Source organism: Schistocerca americana, chromosome 1 (assembly GCF_021461395.2).
Source record: "Schistocerca americana isolate TAMUIC-IGC-003095 chromosome 1, iqSchAmer2.1, whole genome shotgun sequence".
Lineage (NCBI taxonomy): Eukaryota > Metazoa > Arthropoda > Insecta > Orthoptera > Acrididae > Schistocerca > Schistocerca americana.
The window spans coordinates 1,206,194,484-1,206,212,207 of NC_060119.1; positions in this window are offsets into that span (position 1 = coordinate 1,206,194,484).

Here is a 17,724-nt window from a genome sequence, read left to right on the forward strand (position 1 = left end):
CTGGCCGTCTCGATCACCTGATCTTAATCCGTGTGACTTCTGGCTGTGGGGCTATCTGAAAGATGTTGTGTTCTGTGTTTCGACTGCAAACTTGGCTGCATTGAAGGCACGTATTGCGCAACACATTCTGAACGTGACCCCAGAAACACTTCGATCAGCTGTGTAACATGCTGTTTCTCGATTTCAACTTGCAGAAGGCGGTGGACAGCATACTGAATATCTTTTGTGCCAGTCACACGGAAATTAATAATCCATTTGATTCTGATTGATGCGTTTTATGCGGTTTTTGGCAACAGGACAATTAAAAACCTATGTGATTGAGACTTTTCATGCGGTTTTTGGCCTCAGGACAGTTAAAAACCGATTTTTGCCAGCCGATGTGATATGACCCAGCCGTGGTGGATCGGATTACGTAGCTAACAGTGTCACACCTGCACACCAATGCACACTGAATAGTAAAGTTTGTTTAATGTCAGACGTACACCTAGGCATTGTTGTATCATTCATTTGTCATTTTTAGTCGACCACTATTAAATTGTGATGCTTACAGCGCCATCTATTGCTACATTTTGTAACCGTTTATTTTTCTTCTCCAATAATATTTCGTTGCAACTTGATGTCATTCTGACCAGTGGTGTCATTTCTACAGGGGTTCGAAAGTTTAATTATAATCATCCTGTACATATGACTACCAGAATGAAAAATGCTTCTATCATAGCAAAAAAAGGTTAATATGTCCTGGGCGGAGCTCAGGATGTAAAAGAAGTGAACTAGCTTTTCGACTTAGCTGGCAGCTCCAAACACGTTAAAATCGAAACATCTTTACCATTCGCGCCTTTTTACTCAGTATTAGCACCCATGTCATGTAATACAATGCGTCCTGTAAAGTAAAGCAACATAATATACTGTGTTGTATGACATCGAAGTCGTTCAGCATACATACAATATCAATAAATTTTAGGATACCCCTCCACCCCCCTTCCTCCCCCGGCCAACGTACATGTAAAAGTGGATGGGGTTCAGCGAGAAATGGTCCCCTATGGGAAAAAATCAATCTCCCCCAACCCAGAAACCAAAAAATATCCACGGACTTAACTACAGTAATCACTGCACACTTCCGCGTCATTAACAGAACACTGACTGCCTTATCCCCAATTATTACACACACGTTCCGTTACCCCACATACAATCCGCACTTGCCCGTTGTCACACCGCCGAGCGATGCACAACACGGAGCCTATCGACTGCCACAAACCTATCGATAAGCAAAGAAGCGCCAACCATCGTCAGTGGTCACTGAAGGTGCATTCGACCTGAGAGTGATGTGGCTTTTAGACGATCTGCTCTCCTCAACGGCTTCTTGTCACTTGTGTTTTCAGCATGTGTCCTTGCAGATGTAATACAAGTCATCATCTATGTCTGCTCCATAACCATGCTACATTCAAAAGGTTGTTCAAGATTCACCTGTTATTGTCAACGTACGAATAACTCCCTCGTCAGAACATCCCAACTGTATTCTGTCCATCAGCGAACCAATGTTTCTGTCACATTCTGAACAATACCATGCTTTCCTCATGCCTGTATATTTCCATTTCCTTTTTATTCTTCCATTTCATCTGCACTTTCGCACTTTGAGGATTCTTGGCAACGCAAAAAAGACCCCGGGCGCTCTTGGAAATTCGCTGCTGCTACACGCATAGTAAATAAGCTCAACACCAGAGGGATTTAACGCAGGTTCCCACGTGGCGGGATTTAAAAAGAGCTGTACGCGGAAGATTTCCTCCGGGATCTTGCATTTTTAATTCTACAGTGAGCTGTTGTCGTTTTATTTGATTATATTAACCTTATGCCTATGGCGGCTCGCACAAACAACGTCGCCTAAATGCCGATTTTTCGAAAGTCCCTGCAGCCGTTACTTCTACTTGAAGCTATATGCGGTGTTCATCTATCCATCCCTGACCATTTCGCAGTGTATAAGCTGTTCCTTACATGTGCGTAGAATTTAATACGGGCAAATTCTTGTGAGGCATGAGGCTGGGGTTCAAATGCGTCTACAGCGGCACCAAGGAGAATAAAGTAAAGATGGTTACTGTTTATGTATTTCCCTTCTTCGTGTACAGCAGCACTTTTCCCACACAAAATATGTAAGATAATGTCTTGGGTGCAGGTGACTGTAATCGGTCTGTGTATGACTTAATTCCGAGGTTCTACTGTACGACGAGAGAGAATAGGAGAGGGTGAAATCCAGTGCCGCTTACGGCAAGAAAAAAGAAGTAAAAGTGAGATAGTGTTAATACATCCATCCTTCTTTACCTCCTCTGCATTACTTCAGATGACGTGTCACTGAGCACCTTTGTACTGTGCATGCAGTACACGTGAGGTGCCTACTCGTTTCCACTGCCCTGTGTGGAATACACGAGTTCTTGTACACTTCAATAACCTGCTGTCTTCATGATGACGATGTCCCCAGCGCAGAAAACAGCACGCAGGTCGTGGATTCTTTTTCTTGAGGCTGAAATTAACTTCGCAATGAACTGCTGCTACGAATAAACTATAACTCATTTGGGATGCCACTCGCGTTTTTATTGATATAGAAACGAGAAACTATTCTTGATCACAACGTATTGAACATATCTTTCCACAGTCATTATATCTGGCTAAAATAACACGAAATACATCCTGCCACAGACAACATGTCTGTCTACTGGAACCGTCAGAACTGGAGAATAAAATTACATGAATCAAATACTACTATTACAGACAACATGTCTGTACGTAGCGACGGTCGGAACTGCAGTAAATAAAATTGCATGAAACAAATACTGCTATAACAGACAACATGCCTGTCTACTGGAACGGTCAGAACTGGAGAGCCGGACTGCCCGAGACACTTCGCGCGCCAAGCCAGCAAGGCGTGACCCGAACGCCACCGAAGTGCATCGGCAGTAATATCGTCAGTCTTTTGTTTTAGCAATACTTTGATTTTAATAATTTTGAAATGACTGATTGATAGCTGGCTGTTGAGAGATGTTTATTTAAAAAAAATGAATAATTTGGATGACACGTTTAATTAATAATAGCAACTAAAGTTTAACGTTTTGGCGCTCTACCGCCGAACACAGCAGCCAATCACAGAGCAGCAGCATCATGCAGGCGGTCTTCCTCACGGGAATGGTACCGAATCAAACATCTGTCACCGTTACCTCATCCCACATTGCGTCATCTCTATGCTTCTTGCATCTCCACTAACCTGGGAAAAGCTTCCTGGAGCCTAATATGATGGCTGAATAAGCCAGAAATATTAAACGCTACATAACGAGCTCCTGTCGAAGTTCACGTACCCAAGCGATGGAGGATCACCATCTAATGTGTCACGTGTTCTCACTTCATATGACACTACGGGTAACATTAGACTTTCATTGTCTCGAAGTCTGATGATAAGGATCTGTATACTATCACCTCTTGAGCCGGAATTTCCTTGGCGCATTTCTTTAAATCGTATTATCCATGTTCCTTGAAATATGTAAGTTTATATGACTGTAAATGTAATAGCTATATGAATTTTTGCAATTGTGTGAATGCTATGTCCAGAGAGGCTAAGTTCTGCATTACATCAGAGGAACGAACTGTTGAAGGTAAGTGGGAGAGAAAAAGAAATTTGGCTGAGATTTCGGGGCATCAAATGTGTTAAAATAAGGAGCTGAATTACTTTATCCACTTGGACTAAAAAACGTGTGACTGCACGTGATTAAAGTTGTCGAGATTGTGTAAGTAGTTTATGGGCTCAGAAGAGCTGTTATTTGATGTGTAAGTGTGATAAGACTGAAGCTTTTTGCTGAAATTTGGTAAGGAGTGTTTGAGTACTAAATGATACTTCTGTGAAGGTATAGCACATCTAATTGCATTACCTCTCTTTTCCGTTTACTGAAGGATCATGCCACTAGAATTATATATCGAGTGTTACGATCAAATATTAAAAATCGGCGATAAGGAGTAAATATTTGCTTCTCCGGGGTATTCCCTCATATATACTGCTCCGAATTTCTTTCTACTTTGCACGAAAGCTGATTTATTCAAGTCAGTTTGTCACCCAAGATCGTCAAATAGCATTTTACTGTATAATTACGTAAAATCAAGAATTCAAATGGTTCAAATGGCTCTGAGCACTATGAGACTTAACATCTGAGGTCACCAGTCCCCTAGAACTTAGAACTACTTAAACCTAACTAACCTAAGGACTTCACACACATCCATGCCCGAGGCAGGATTGGAATCGGCGACCGTAGCAGTCGCGCGGTTCCAGACTGTAGCGCCTAGAACCGCTCGGCCACCTCGGCCGGCTAAAATCAAGAAATGCACGAACACATAACATCAGTGAACACAGAGATTGCAGTATCACTCACCTTCTTCATACGTCACGATATATGAGAGACTTCTTTGCATATATCTTGCGGCAGCGAAAAACATTGACAGCAAAAGTGAACAAAACAGTGACGTGCACATAAGAAGAACCAATATACAGTAAAGGTTTCTCTAATGTAACAAAAAGTAAATATAAGGAAGACTCGAATGAAAACGAGACAGACTGGAAAGAATTAAACTGTTTATTATTTCGAAAGTAATCGCCTTAATTTTTAACATATTTAGCCCACCGTGAGACAAGATCGTCAATGGCTGCCTACAGAATAATGGTTGTAGCCATGCGAGCACCCCCTTTGTCCGCAGCAAATCGATGTGGCTGTGAATGTCTTTCTTCAGGCGATCCCGCAGGTTGCCAAGGTGGTTGTTTCGACTAGGCTGCATAAGTTGCGCTGGGAAGCCCTTATACGGAGGTTGGAACTTATATAGTGGCAACTATTTATTCACAACCGTTAACTTGTGGTATATCAAGTCGGGAAACAACTTCAAATCGTCCTACAGAAGCCACCTAAGCAATAGCGCATGCGCATGGTGCGTAATTTTGAATATCCTTCGCACCGTCTTAAGCGACGACCATAGTCGGTCAGAGTCTGAAGCTTTTCATGTGTTTAACATTGGTAATTTCAAATTTTTCTCGAAGTTAACGAATTAAAAAAACTTTTGTAAATATTATGCAAAAACTAATTACATTTACAATTAGATTCAAACTTAAAGTTTACAAGCACTTTAGTGTTGTAATAAAAAGCCAGAGAAACAAAATGATTTAATCCTTAATTTAATGATGTCAAAAATCACAAAATTTTGGCGTAAAATTGACGTAGACGTTAGTTTTACTATTTAAGTAGAAGAAAAAAGTGTGTTCAATATCCCAGGACGATTTTAGCTAGAAAAAGAAACCAACTGCAAACGGTTAAGAGCGACTAAGCCGGTGGCGTAAGAGGACGACAGAATATTTAAAATCTCACACAGCGCACTAGTTTCAGGTAATTTCCCAACTTCTAGTCAGCAAGTATCCTATGTCAGATCGTTCTTTTCGAATTCCCTTCCACCACTGAGGTATGTTTAAACAGTTATCATTTGCACCCCGTAACCTTAAACAACTACTCTTTCAGAAACTTCCTGCCAGATTAGAACTGTGCTCCGGACCGATGCTTGAACTCAGGACCTTTGCCTTTCGCGGACAAGTGCTCTACCAACTGAGCTACGCAAGCACGACTCACGTCCCCTCCTCACAGTTTCACTTCCGGCAGCACCTCCTCTCCTGCGAAGCTTCTGTGAAGTTTGGAAGGTAGGAGACGAGGCTGTGAGGGCGGGTCGTGAGTCGTGCTTGGGTAGCTCAGTTGGTAGAGCACTTGTCTGCGAATGGTATAAAACCCGAATTCGAGTCTCAGTCCGGCACACAGTCTTAATCTCCCACGAAGTTTCATATCAGTGCACACTCCGTTGCAGAGTGAAAATTTAATTGTGGATACTCTCTCAGACTTTTTTGTATGAGACCTACTGTTTCTCAATTAAATTAAAAATAGTCCCTATCAGACGGCTATGATCAAGGTTTTCTGGAGGTTTCCTTTGGTTGTGATGCAAATACCGGTACTGGAAATCTCCTCCCACGCAGTTCGCTCTTCTCCTTGAAGTAGAGACTGAAAAAATAAATGTAGCGTATATGCTTAAAAAGATACAACCAATATTTTACAAAAGTTAAGATCTGTCTGGCTTGGCTAGCACTTGGATTGGTGACCGCCTGATTCTGTCGAGCACTTGTTCGCAATAGGGTGCACTCAGCCCTTATGAGACCAGTTGAGAAGCTACTTGACTGAGAAGTAGCGGTCTCGATCACCTAGCCGTGTGCTGATAACACGCCCCTCCAAATACGCGTCCGGTTACTCCTTTTGGTGAGGACGACACGGCGGTCGATCAGTACCGCTGGACATTCCGAGGACCGAGTGTAACATTGTACAAAACTTGTTAGTATCCTTCTAGACGGGTGTACCGTAATAAATAAATTCAAATCTACGATGCAATCGCTCCTTAAAACAATGAGTAGGCAAGTTTAACTGCCTTGGAACATGGCTCAGTGAAGACTTGACATGGAGCTAAAGGATCGATCTCTAAACGATCGCAACGCTTTCGTAAAACATAGACTGAGCATGCATCGTGTGGTCACCAATAACCATTAATGGATAGGCAGGAGAAGAAACAGAATAAATAAATTATTATTTTATTCGTGGCTGTAATTTTCAACAACTGCTAGCATAAAAAATACATAAATGTGATTCAGTTATTGTAAATTGTCAAACAGAGTTTATAATAATTACATACAACATGTAAATTTCTGAACATACCACGGCATTAGTCTTCTATGAAGAAGATACTGACTCTCTGTCAAACTAAGCCTCTGAAGATGACTAATTTGTCGAAACCGGTAAAACATAGTAAAATTTATTTGCAACTGATGACTGAAATTTATCGTGAAAAAAGAGAAAAAATAAACAAATTAATGACATCCCATATTACAGTTTTAAGTAGAAGCTATAGTGCTGCAGAAATGGTTCTCGGGCGAGACGTGAGATGTCGTTGCGAAATCCCCACATTATTTAATCGGTTCAGCTCACCAACGTCTTCAGGAGCGACAACACAGTGCTGAGCTACGACAGGGAAGTCAGGAAGTCATACCTATGCCAGTGGGAAATGCGCAGGCGTGAAGACGCCAATTCGTTGAACAGAGGTGCAGCTTTCGTGATGGGTAGCGGGAAGAACAGCTGCGACACCTGCCGGACGACGGACCAAATTTCAGCCCACACTCAACAGATCCGCACTGGTTTGAGGTCATCCTCGCCACCGAAGCGTCAAGCCTTCGATCAGTAGTTTCCCCCTGCTGTAATATTGTCAGCGCTGGGTACCATGCTGCGCTACTTTTTATGCCTGTATCTCTGTTCTCAACATCCCCGAGCTGCGAATTCGCAGCCCCAACAGGAAGACAAAGATGAAAGAATTTTGGTACCCATGTAGTCCATATAACTCCGCTATAGCCGGTCCCAAGCCCTGTTGAGAAAGTAGGAGGTGGAGGAGTAACACCTCGTTAAAAAACCTTGGTTCACTTGGCCCAGGTGATAGTACGTCGTGAGGGCCCCATGCCAGAGATACGGTGAAGACCTCAACGGCAGCGAAGGCGGAGAAGATGGACTTCGGTACGGCGGAGCTGGCGAAAGAGGCACCTTTCCTCTTTGGGTACAAAAAGAGTACAAGTAGCGACTGAACCCCAGAGGAGCGGCTACAGACAGCGTCTGACTCATGGTGAGCGGCTGACTTTAGGCTGGGCATCCTACTGCCTATGTGGAAAGTAACGGGAAACTCATTACATTCCCAAGCAGTACATGGTATGTCTCTCCATGTGAAAGATTCCGGAGTTAAAACTTCCCCTCATTCGGATCTCTGGGAAGGGAACACATTGAGAGTAGACTTATTTGAAAGGAAGAAAGGGACAGTGAAGGGAGGAAAGATACGGGTTGGAACATGGAATGTGAGGACACTTCTGCAATCAGGAAAGCTAGAGAATGCAAAACAGCAGATGAAGAGGAACAGATTAGATGCCCTCGGTTTGTGTGAAATGAGGTGGGGAGAGAATGCGGAGATAGAAAGTGGAGATTATTCTTTTACTCAGGGGAAATCAAGAGTGGTGAAAACGGGGTAGGAATATTGATAGGGCAAAACGTGAAAAATAAGGTAATGAAGGTACAATATATTGATGGAAGACTGATGATGATACGACTTAAGGGTAGTTAAAAATATTTGATATTAATACAAGTATATATGCCAACCAGCCACCACAGAGATGAGGAAGTGAAAGAATATTATGAGAAAATACAAGACTCATCGAGAAAGAAAATAGAAATGCCTGCGTTATCTGCATGGGGGACTGGAATGCAGTGGTGGGTGAAGGAAGAGATGAAGATACAGTAGGAAAATTTGGATTAGGAATAAGAAATTAGAGAGGTGAACGACTAATTAGTTTCTGTAAAGAAAATTCATTAGCAGTGGGTAACACATTATTTGAACACCACAAAAGAAGACGTTACACATGGATATCAAATTTGAATAGGGAAAGATATCAGCTGGACTCCGTCCTGATACAAAAAAGGTTTGGGAACTGTTTGAAGAATGCTAAAGCTTATCCAGGAGCAGAGGTAAATTCAGAGCACAGCCTAGTGATGGGAGAAATACAAGTGAAGTTGAAAAAAGTCTGGAGAGGTAAAGCAAAGGAAAGACTAAACATAGAAAGACTCAAAGAGGTAGGAAAGGCATCAGATTCGGAGAAGAGATTTATGGAAAAAATGGCAAAGAGGTAGTGTTGATGAAAGTGTTAATGACAAGTGGATAAAAATGAGGGAAGGACTCATAGACTCTGCCAAAGAAGTACTAGGAATTAGAGTATCCCAAAGCACCAGGAAAGAATGGATAACAGAAAACATGTGAAAAAAGATGGAAGAGCGCAGAAAGCGGAAAATTGTAGAAACTGAAGAAGGCAAAAAGAGGTACAGGAAACTGAATAATGAATTTGGAAGAGAAACAGAAGAAGCAAGAGAAAAATGGATGAAAGAGAAATTCGACGAACTAGAGGAAATGGAGAGAGAGGGAAAGTATTAAATGATGGATAGACTGGCTAGTGAGATAATTTTTGAACGTAAAAGAAAGAGGATTAACATGGAAATAGAAAGGGCGGATGGTACTCTAGCAGAAGAACCACAGGAGGTTTTGAACAGATGGCAAGAATATATTGAATGTCTGTTTAAGGGGGATGAAATGGAAAGCGAAATTAAGGTTGAAGAGGAGCAATATGTGCCGGAAGATGGAAAGGAATTTACCATCTTGGAAACAGAAGTCGAAAAGGCGCTGAAGGAGATGAAGAAAAGGAAGGCATGTGGAATAGATGATTTGCCAGCAGAACTGTTGAAGTGTATGGGAAACAAGGCAAGAGAAGAAATAGTCTACCTCTGTAACGAGATATATGACAAAGGGAAATGGCCTGAGGACTTCGCTGCAACAGTTATGATACCAATAGAGAAAAAGAGCAATACTAAAAAATGTGAAGAGCACCGGACCATCAGTCCAATTTCTCATGCAGATAAAGTCTTGCTGAGAGTGTTGAATAGAAGGTTATATGGCAAGCTGGATAGAGGGATTGCAGAGGAGCAGTTCGGATTTAGAAGAGGAAAAGGAACAAGAGATGCTATTGACCTGCTAAGAACTATAGGGGAAAGATATATGGAAAAGGGTAGAGAAATCTTTGCTGTTTTTATAGGTTTAGAAAAGGCTTTTGACAGAGTTCAGTGGAACAAGCTGATGGATATTTTGAAGAGGAAAGGAGTAGATTGCAAAGAGAGACGACTGATACGGAATCTATATTTACACCAGAAAGTAAGAATAAGGATTGGAAATGAAATGTCAGAAGGAAGCAGCATTATACGAGGTGTTAGACAAGGTTGTTGCCTTTCCCCACTGTTGTTTAACGTATACCTTGAAGAGATTATTGCGAAAAGCTTAGATGGGAAAAGAGAAATATGAATTGGTGGAAAGAGAATAGAATGTATAAGATTTGCTGATGACATGGTATTAGTGGCAGAAAGTAAGCGGACAGTGAATAACATGCTCAAAGATCTGAATGAAGCTTGTGTGGAATATGGGATGCAAATAAACACAGCAAAAACAAAGAGTATGGTCATCAGTACCAGACGCAAACTTAAAATAGGACAATCTACCATTAGCCAAGTAAGTGAATTTAAATATCTCGGAAGCACAATAACTGACGACTTGAGATGTCACCAGGAGGTGAAAACTCGAATTGCCATAGCGAAGGAGGCATTCAACAGAAAGAGGAGACTCTTACGTGGCAAATTAGACAAAGGACTAAGGAAAAGGCTTGGCAAATGTTTTGTCTGGAGCGTGGCACTATATGGGGTAGAAACATGGACACTGAGACGAGAGGATGAAAAAAGGTTAGAAGCATTTGAGATGTGGATGTAGAGAAGAATGGAGAGAATAAGCTGGATGGAAAGAGTGAGTAATGAAAGAGCTTTGGAAAGGGTTGGTGAGAGAAGATGTCTGCTGAAGGTTGTAAGAGAAAGGAAAAAGAACTGGTTGGGACATTCATTGAGAAGGGAGTGCTTGCTAGTACATGCTTTGGAAGGATTGGTTTGTGGGAGAAGACTGAGAGGAAGAAGGAGGTACAAGATGATAGACGGCATAAAGGGAAGAGGGCATTATGCAGACCTGAAGAGGATGGCAGAAGACCGGACAGCCTGGAGAACTACCATGTGAAAACCTGCCTTTAGGCAGGAAACTGATGATGATGATGATGATGATGATGTAGTCTATATTGTGTCCTGCACCGAGACTGTGTGTTCTATCACTGTAGATTTCTCTAGGTGGCCAAGTGTGTCCTTCGTCGATGTTCGGCGCATCTGTCTTCCACAGTGCGACTGGTTTGTCTGATATAAGGCTCCCGCAGCTAAAAGGAATCTTATAAACACCAGGCCTTGTCAAACAAAGATCACTGAGTTTAGTAGCACTCTGAGTTTCGTTCGTGGACGGAAGAATCATTCCACTGCTATTTCAGTGACCCACCAGCACAGACGTAAACACGAACATTAACTTCTGTTGTTTACTTCCACCTAGACCCTCTGTATGGCATGCACCCTTTCAGAATATAAATTTTGCAGGAATGCGTTACGGAGGTGGCGTAGCTGCCTGAAACCGATGTGTCTCATGCATGCACTGTTGACCATCGTCCTACGCAAGCCACTTTTTTGCGAATGATAACGGCAGCTGCTGATCTGTAAGTATAGCTCCGTACATGTTGGTTTACAGTACCCGTGATGATTCAAGCTGCCATCTCATTTTCTCCACATCATACGTCCAGGAACGATACTTCGCCAATTTTCTCCGCCTCTACTGTTTTTAACTTGATGTTGTGCTGGTGAAGACTGGGATGCAAGACTGCACTGGACTTACGTTTTGGAAGGCGACAGGCGACTTTGAGTTACGGCCTGACAGCAATCTCTTTCACTAGTAAACCTTGCACTTGACTACCTGCCCATGTATCTGCTAAATTGACTTTGCCCTATGACAGTGTTTGCTGTTGACAGCGTGCACTAGAGGTTATCACATTTATCAGAATCTAAATGAGCATGAACGCTGAAATTTCAAGATTTTAAACATGGCTGAAACAGCAACTGTTGAAATTCTTCACGGTAAATGATGACAGCCAAAACAGTAGCAGGAATAAAATTTTTTAAAATTCTTGACCACGGTTTCGGTATATATAAATATACCTTCATCAGAAGTAAAATACCTAAAATTATGTCCTGCAATGTAGATTAATAAAACAATTGTGCCAAAGGCGTCGTGCCTTTGGAACAATTGTTTTATGAATCTCCATTGCAGGATGTGATTTTGCTGTACTTTACTTCTGATGAAGGTATATTTAGATATACCGACACCCTGGTCAAGAATTTTAAAAAATCTTTATCCTGCAACTGTTTTGGCTGTCATCATTTACCGTGAAGAACGCTGAAATAATATTAATGAAATGGTGGCCATGTCGTTATTTTAGTCTACTCTTGGTGGGTGATTAATATATCAGAACGAGATTGATATTTTATAAAAGTTATGCCTCAAGTTTATTGATTAAAAATAGCACAAAAATATACCTTAAGCATGATGACGAAATAAACCATGAAGTGATGTCAGCACAAACATCCAACAAACAGTTTAAAAATTTTCCTGTTGGCGGTTTGTTGGCAAAAACTAAGGTTTGTCACACTGACCTATTTACTCTGGCTCAAAATATGGACAACGCAATCAAATTATCGAACACTGAATAGACTTTAATTAATTTATTCTACACAGAAGTTATTCTTCGTTTGTGCCTCTGAGAACAAGTGGCGAGATTTTTGATCCTGTTTGCCCTAACAACAGGAGCAATAAGACAGCACCCCATTTCTCGATGTCTGACGCTGTCTCAGCTGACTGCGTTGTTCAGGCGTCTGCAGAGCGGTGATGGGAGGCGCCTGTAATTCTCTACCGCGGACACGAAATATGCAGAGTCACGGCTGGAGATCTGTTAGATCGCAATAACTCTCTAACGGAGCCCTGAAACCTCGGCAGGTTCCAGCGCACCGGCCATACCATGGGCCAATCAGCCTCACTTATACTGAAGTGCGCGGTGGAGATCAGATATCAAAGGCGACAGACCTGTCCTGAATAATACTGTCCTCGGCACAGCGATCTGTCCGAGATGACCGAAGCCTAACATGTCAGTACAGCTAGGCCCTCAGCACAGACTCTCCTGTCAAGACCAGTGCTAGTGCTGAGTCATGATCTGGACGTGTGTCCCAACTGCAACCCACTCATAATAAAAGGCAAGACCAGAGTCCTCTCCAGATACGAGTGTGAATCAGAAGACTAAGTTTCTCCGCATCTCACTTTCCATTGAACCTCGGTGAACACCACAAAATCACTCCCGCAGCCGCCTCCATCAGGGTTTCATGCTAATCACAAGACTCTACGAGCTCCATGTCTCCCCTCTAACTTGTCTACTCTGCACATCGGCCAACCCTAATCGAAGTTTCAGGAAAAGTAGCCTTTTCCTGACTCGCAAATTAAATTACCACGCAGAGAGGAGACATTGTGCTCCAGGCTTGTTTTTTCCCACGGCCATTTCAGGCAGTATGTTTTGACTTTCCATACAGCTCTAAAGTGAACAACACACTTATCATGGAGATCATTATCTGGACGGCCTGAAAGTTACCGTGTGTCCAGCCTGGGGCCCTGGCTAAACTAAAGAAGTGTTCTTGCGTCCCGACATAGAAAATTTCAGAGCCACCATTAATTTTGTGTTCCTTCTGAAATTGTTTTGAAGGCCTGAGGCTTTCCAAACACGTTGCAGGTAGAGGGACTACACCACACGGCGGCTCCCTCGATAGCGTCTGGTCCACCGAGAATATTGAAACTTGCGAATTTTTATGGCTGCCATCACTGTTCAAGAAGGGTCACACTGTCATGATATGTTGACTGGACGACCTAGATTTCTCTTGGACACCTGCCCCCTGTGGCAAGAGGCGTCAACAGTTAAGTGCAAGTAGGCCGTTTTCTTGCCTCTTCGACTGAACCTATTGTGTGTGCACTGGTGCGAGAAATTCTTGAGCTCAGCATTGTCTCCCTTGTATGTGTTTCGAGATATTCCTTTCCCTGACAGCTGCATGTGGCTTTCAGACCCAAACGTCCACTGCAAAATTTGCTGTTAAAGGACCAAACTGCCTGCTAGTTCCCAATTCTGGGAAAATACGAAGGTTGGAACTTATATAGTGGCAACTATTTATTCACAACCAATATAAAAGAGTTGCATGTTTGCACCTGTTACTGTCCTTCAAAGTAGTCACCAGCATTGTGTAGAACTCGTTGCCAGCGATGTGGAAGGCGTAGTATACCGTTATCAGAGCCTGTTCTGTTGATGGTGCGAATGGAGCGGTCTATTGCCTGCCGAATCTCTGGACCAGTTCTGAAGCGAATGCCACAAAGTGGTTCCTTCATCTTCGACGTCACACGGGCTTAATAAGACCGGGGAGTATGGTGGATTGTACAGTGCTTCCCAGTCCTATCGACCGAACAGAGCAGCCACAGCTTGCGCTGTATGCGCCCGCGCATTGTCGTGCAAAATGATGGGTGGGTTAAGCAGCCACAGGTGATGCTCCAAAAACGAACAGTAATACTGTGCATTGACGGTCTTCCGTGGAGCAACGTAATGCTTTAGGATAACGCCGTCACAGTCGTACACGAGAATCGCCATAACTTTCACCATACTGGGGCTCTGACACACTTTCGACTTTGCGGTGACCCAAAAATTCAAATGGCTCTGAGCACTATGGGACTTAATATCTGAGGTCATCAGTGCGGTAGAACTGAGAACTACTTAAACCTAGCTAACGTAAGGACATCACACACATCCACGCCCGAGGCAGGATTCGAACCTGCGACAGTAGCAGCAGCGTGGTTCCGGACTGACGCGCCTAGAACCGCTCAGCCACCGCGGCCGGCCACGGCGACCCATAATGGCGCGATTCGTTGGATTCGCGTTTAAGTTTTTGCCTTGCTCGATGTGGCTCATGGCTCATCCCGTGTTACTATATGGCGTAAGAAAGCCGCTCCTTTGCGCTCATAGCGCTCCAAGTGCGTTTGAGCAGCGCCATAACGCTTCAATTTCTGTATTTCCGTCACGTCATGCGGAACCCATCATAATGCAACTTTTGCATGCCCAGGCGTTCCTTCAGGCTGCAAAGCACAGTTCTGTGGGCTAATCTGGTTTCGTGGAAGAGCTGACGAATCGTATAGTGTTGATCACTGTCGACAAACGCGGCAACAGCATGCACTTCTACTTCAGGGACGCTAGGACGACCTGCCCGATGCATGTCTGCCACAGTTTGCCGACCTTCGTTCTGAACGGCAGTGCCTATTCCCCACACGCCTCTTGAAGACCTTGGTGACCCTGTCAAGCTGTACGACCTCTGACACTCAATTCTGATCCAAATCCGTTGTTCCTCTTTCGAAAACATAGTGACACCTTTACGTTAGCGACTGTGATTCCCTCGATTGTGCGCACGCCGGTGACGTGGGACGGGCGAGTCCATTTGCTCGGAGGTAAGGTAGGTATGTCAACAACGTGTGCTATCAGCGACAATAGTAGATTCCGTTGCATAGTGTCTCCACAGCAGTGTTGCCACTATTTAAGTTCCAACCTACGTACTATTCCAAGGAGAGCCACCATGAAGATCCCAAATACACTGATGCAGCTCTCCATGCTACTCTAACCTGTGCAAGCTTCTTCATCTCCCAGTACCTACTGCAGCCTACATCTTTCTGAATCTGCTTCGTGTATTCATCTCTTGGTCTCCCTCTACGATTTTTACCCTCCACGCTGCCCTCCAATGCTAAATTTGTGATCCCTTGATGCCTCAAAACATGTCCTACCAACCGATCCCTTCTTCTAGTCAAGTTGTGCCACAAACTTCTCTTCTCCCCAATTCTATTCAATACCTCCTCATTAGTTACGTGATCTACCCACCTTATCTTCAGCATTCTTCTGTAGCACCACATTTCGAAAGCTTCTATTCTCTTCTTGTCCAAACTGGTTATCGTCCATGTTTCACTTCCATACATGGCTACACTCCATACGAATACTTTCAGAAACGACTTCCTGACACTTAAATCTATACTCGATGTTAACAAATTTCTCTTCTTCAGAAACTATTTCCTTGCCATTGCCAGTCTACATTTTATATCCTCTCTACTTCGACCATCATCAGTTATTTTACTCCCTAAATAGCAAAACTCCTTTACTACTTTAAGTGTCTCATTTCCTAATCTAATCCCCTCAGCATCACCCGATTTAATTTGACTACATTCCATTATCCTCGTTTTGCTTTTGTTGATGTTCATCTTTTATCCTCCTTTCAAGACACTGTCCATTCCGTTCAACTGCTCTTCCAAGTCCTTTGCTGTCTCTGACAGAATTACAATGTCATCGGCGAACCTCAAAGTTTTTATTTCTTCTCCATGAATTTTAATACCTACTCCGAATTTTTCTTTTGTTTCCTTTACTGCTTGCTCAATATACAGATTGAATAACATCGGGGAGAGGCTACAACCCTGTCTCACTCCTTTCCCAACCACTGCTTCCCTTTCATGCCCCTCGACTCTTATAACTGCCATCTGGTTTCTGTACAAATTGTAAATAGCCTTTCGCTCCCTGTATTTTACCCCTGCCACCTTCAGAATTTGAAAGAGAGTATTCCAGTTAACGTTGTAAAAAGCTTTCTCTAAGTCTACAAATGCTAGAAACGTAGGTTTGCCTTTTCTTAATCTTTCTTCTAAGATAAGTCGTAAGGTTAGTATTGCCTCACGTGTTCCAACATTTCTACGGAATCCAAACCGATCCTCCCCGAGGTCCGCTTCTACCAGTTTTTCCATTCGTCTGTAAAGAATTCGCGTTAGTATATTGCAGCTGTGACTTATTAAACTGATAGTTCTGTAATTTTCACATCTGTCAACACCTGCTTTCTTTGGGATTGGAATTATTATATTCTTCTTGAAGTCTGTGGGTATTTCGCCTGTCTCATACATCTTGCTCACCAGATGGTAGAGTTTTGTCATGACTGGCTCTCCCAAGGCCATCAGTAGTTCTAATGGAATGTTGTCTACTCCCGGGGCCTTGTTTCGACTCAGGTCTTTCAGTGCTCTGTCAAACTCTTCACGCAGTATCTTATCTCCCATTTCATCTTCATCTACATCCTCTTCCATTTCCATAATATTGTCCTCAAGTACATCGCCCTTGTATAAACCCTCTATATACTCCTTCCACCTTTCTGCCTTCCTTTCTTTGCTTAGAACTGGGTTGCCATCTGAGATCTTGATATTCATACAAGTGGTTCTCTTCTCTCCAAAGGCCTCTTTAATTTTCCTGTAGGCAGTATCTATCTTACCCCTAGTGAGACAAGCCTCTACATCCTTACATTTGTACTCTAGCCATCCCTGCTTAGCCATTTGGCACTTCCTGTCGATGTCATTTTTGAGACGTTTGTATTTCTTTTTGCCTGCTTCATTTACTGCATTTTTATATTTTCTCCTTTCATCAATTAAATTCAATATTTCTTCTGTTACCCAAGGATTTCTATTAACCCTCGTCTTTTTACCTATTTGATCCTCTGCTGCCTTCACTACTTCATCCCTCAGAGCTACCCATTCTTCTTCTACTGTATTTCTTTCCCCCATTCCTGTCAATTGTTCGCTTATGCTCTCCCTGAAACTCTCTACAACCTCTGGTTCTTTCAGTTTATCCAAGTCCCATCTCCTTAAATTCCCGCCTTTTTGCAGTTTCTTCAGTTTCAATCTGCAGTTTATAACCAATAGATTGTGGTCAGAATCCACATCTGCCCCTGGAAATGTCTTACAATTTAAAACCTGGTTCCTAAATCTCTTTCTTACCATTATGTAATCTATCTGATACCTTTTAGTACCTCCAGGATTCTTCCAGGTATACAACCTTCTTTCATGATTCTTGAACCAAGTGTTAGCTATGATTAAGTTATGCTCTGTGCAAAATTCTACAAGGCGGCTTCCTCTTTCACTTCTTCCCCCCAATCCATATTCACCTACTATGTTTCCTTCTCTCCCTTTTCCTACTGACGATTTCCAGTCACCCATGACTATTAAATTTTCGTCTCCCTTCACTACCTGAATAATTTCTTTTATCTC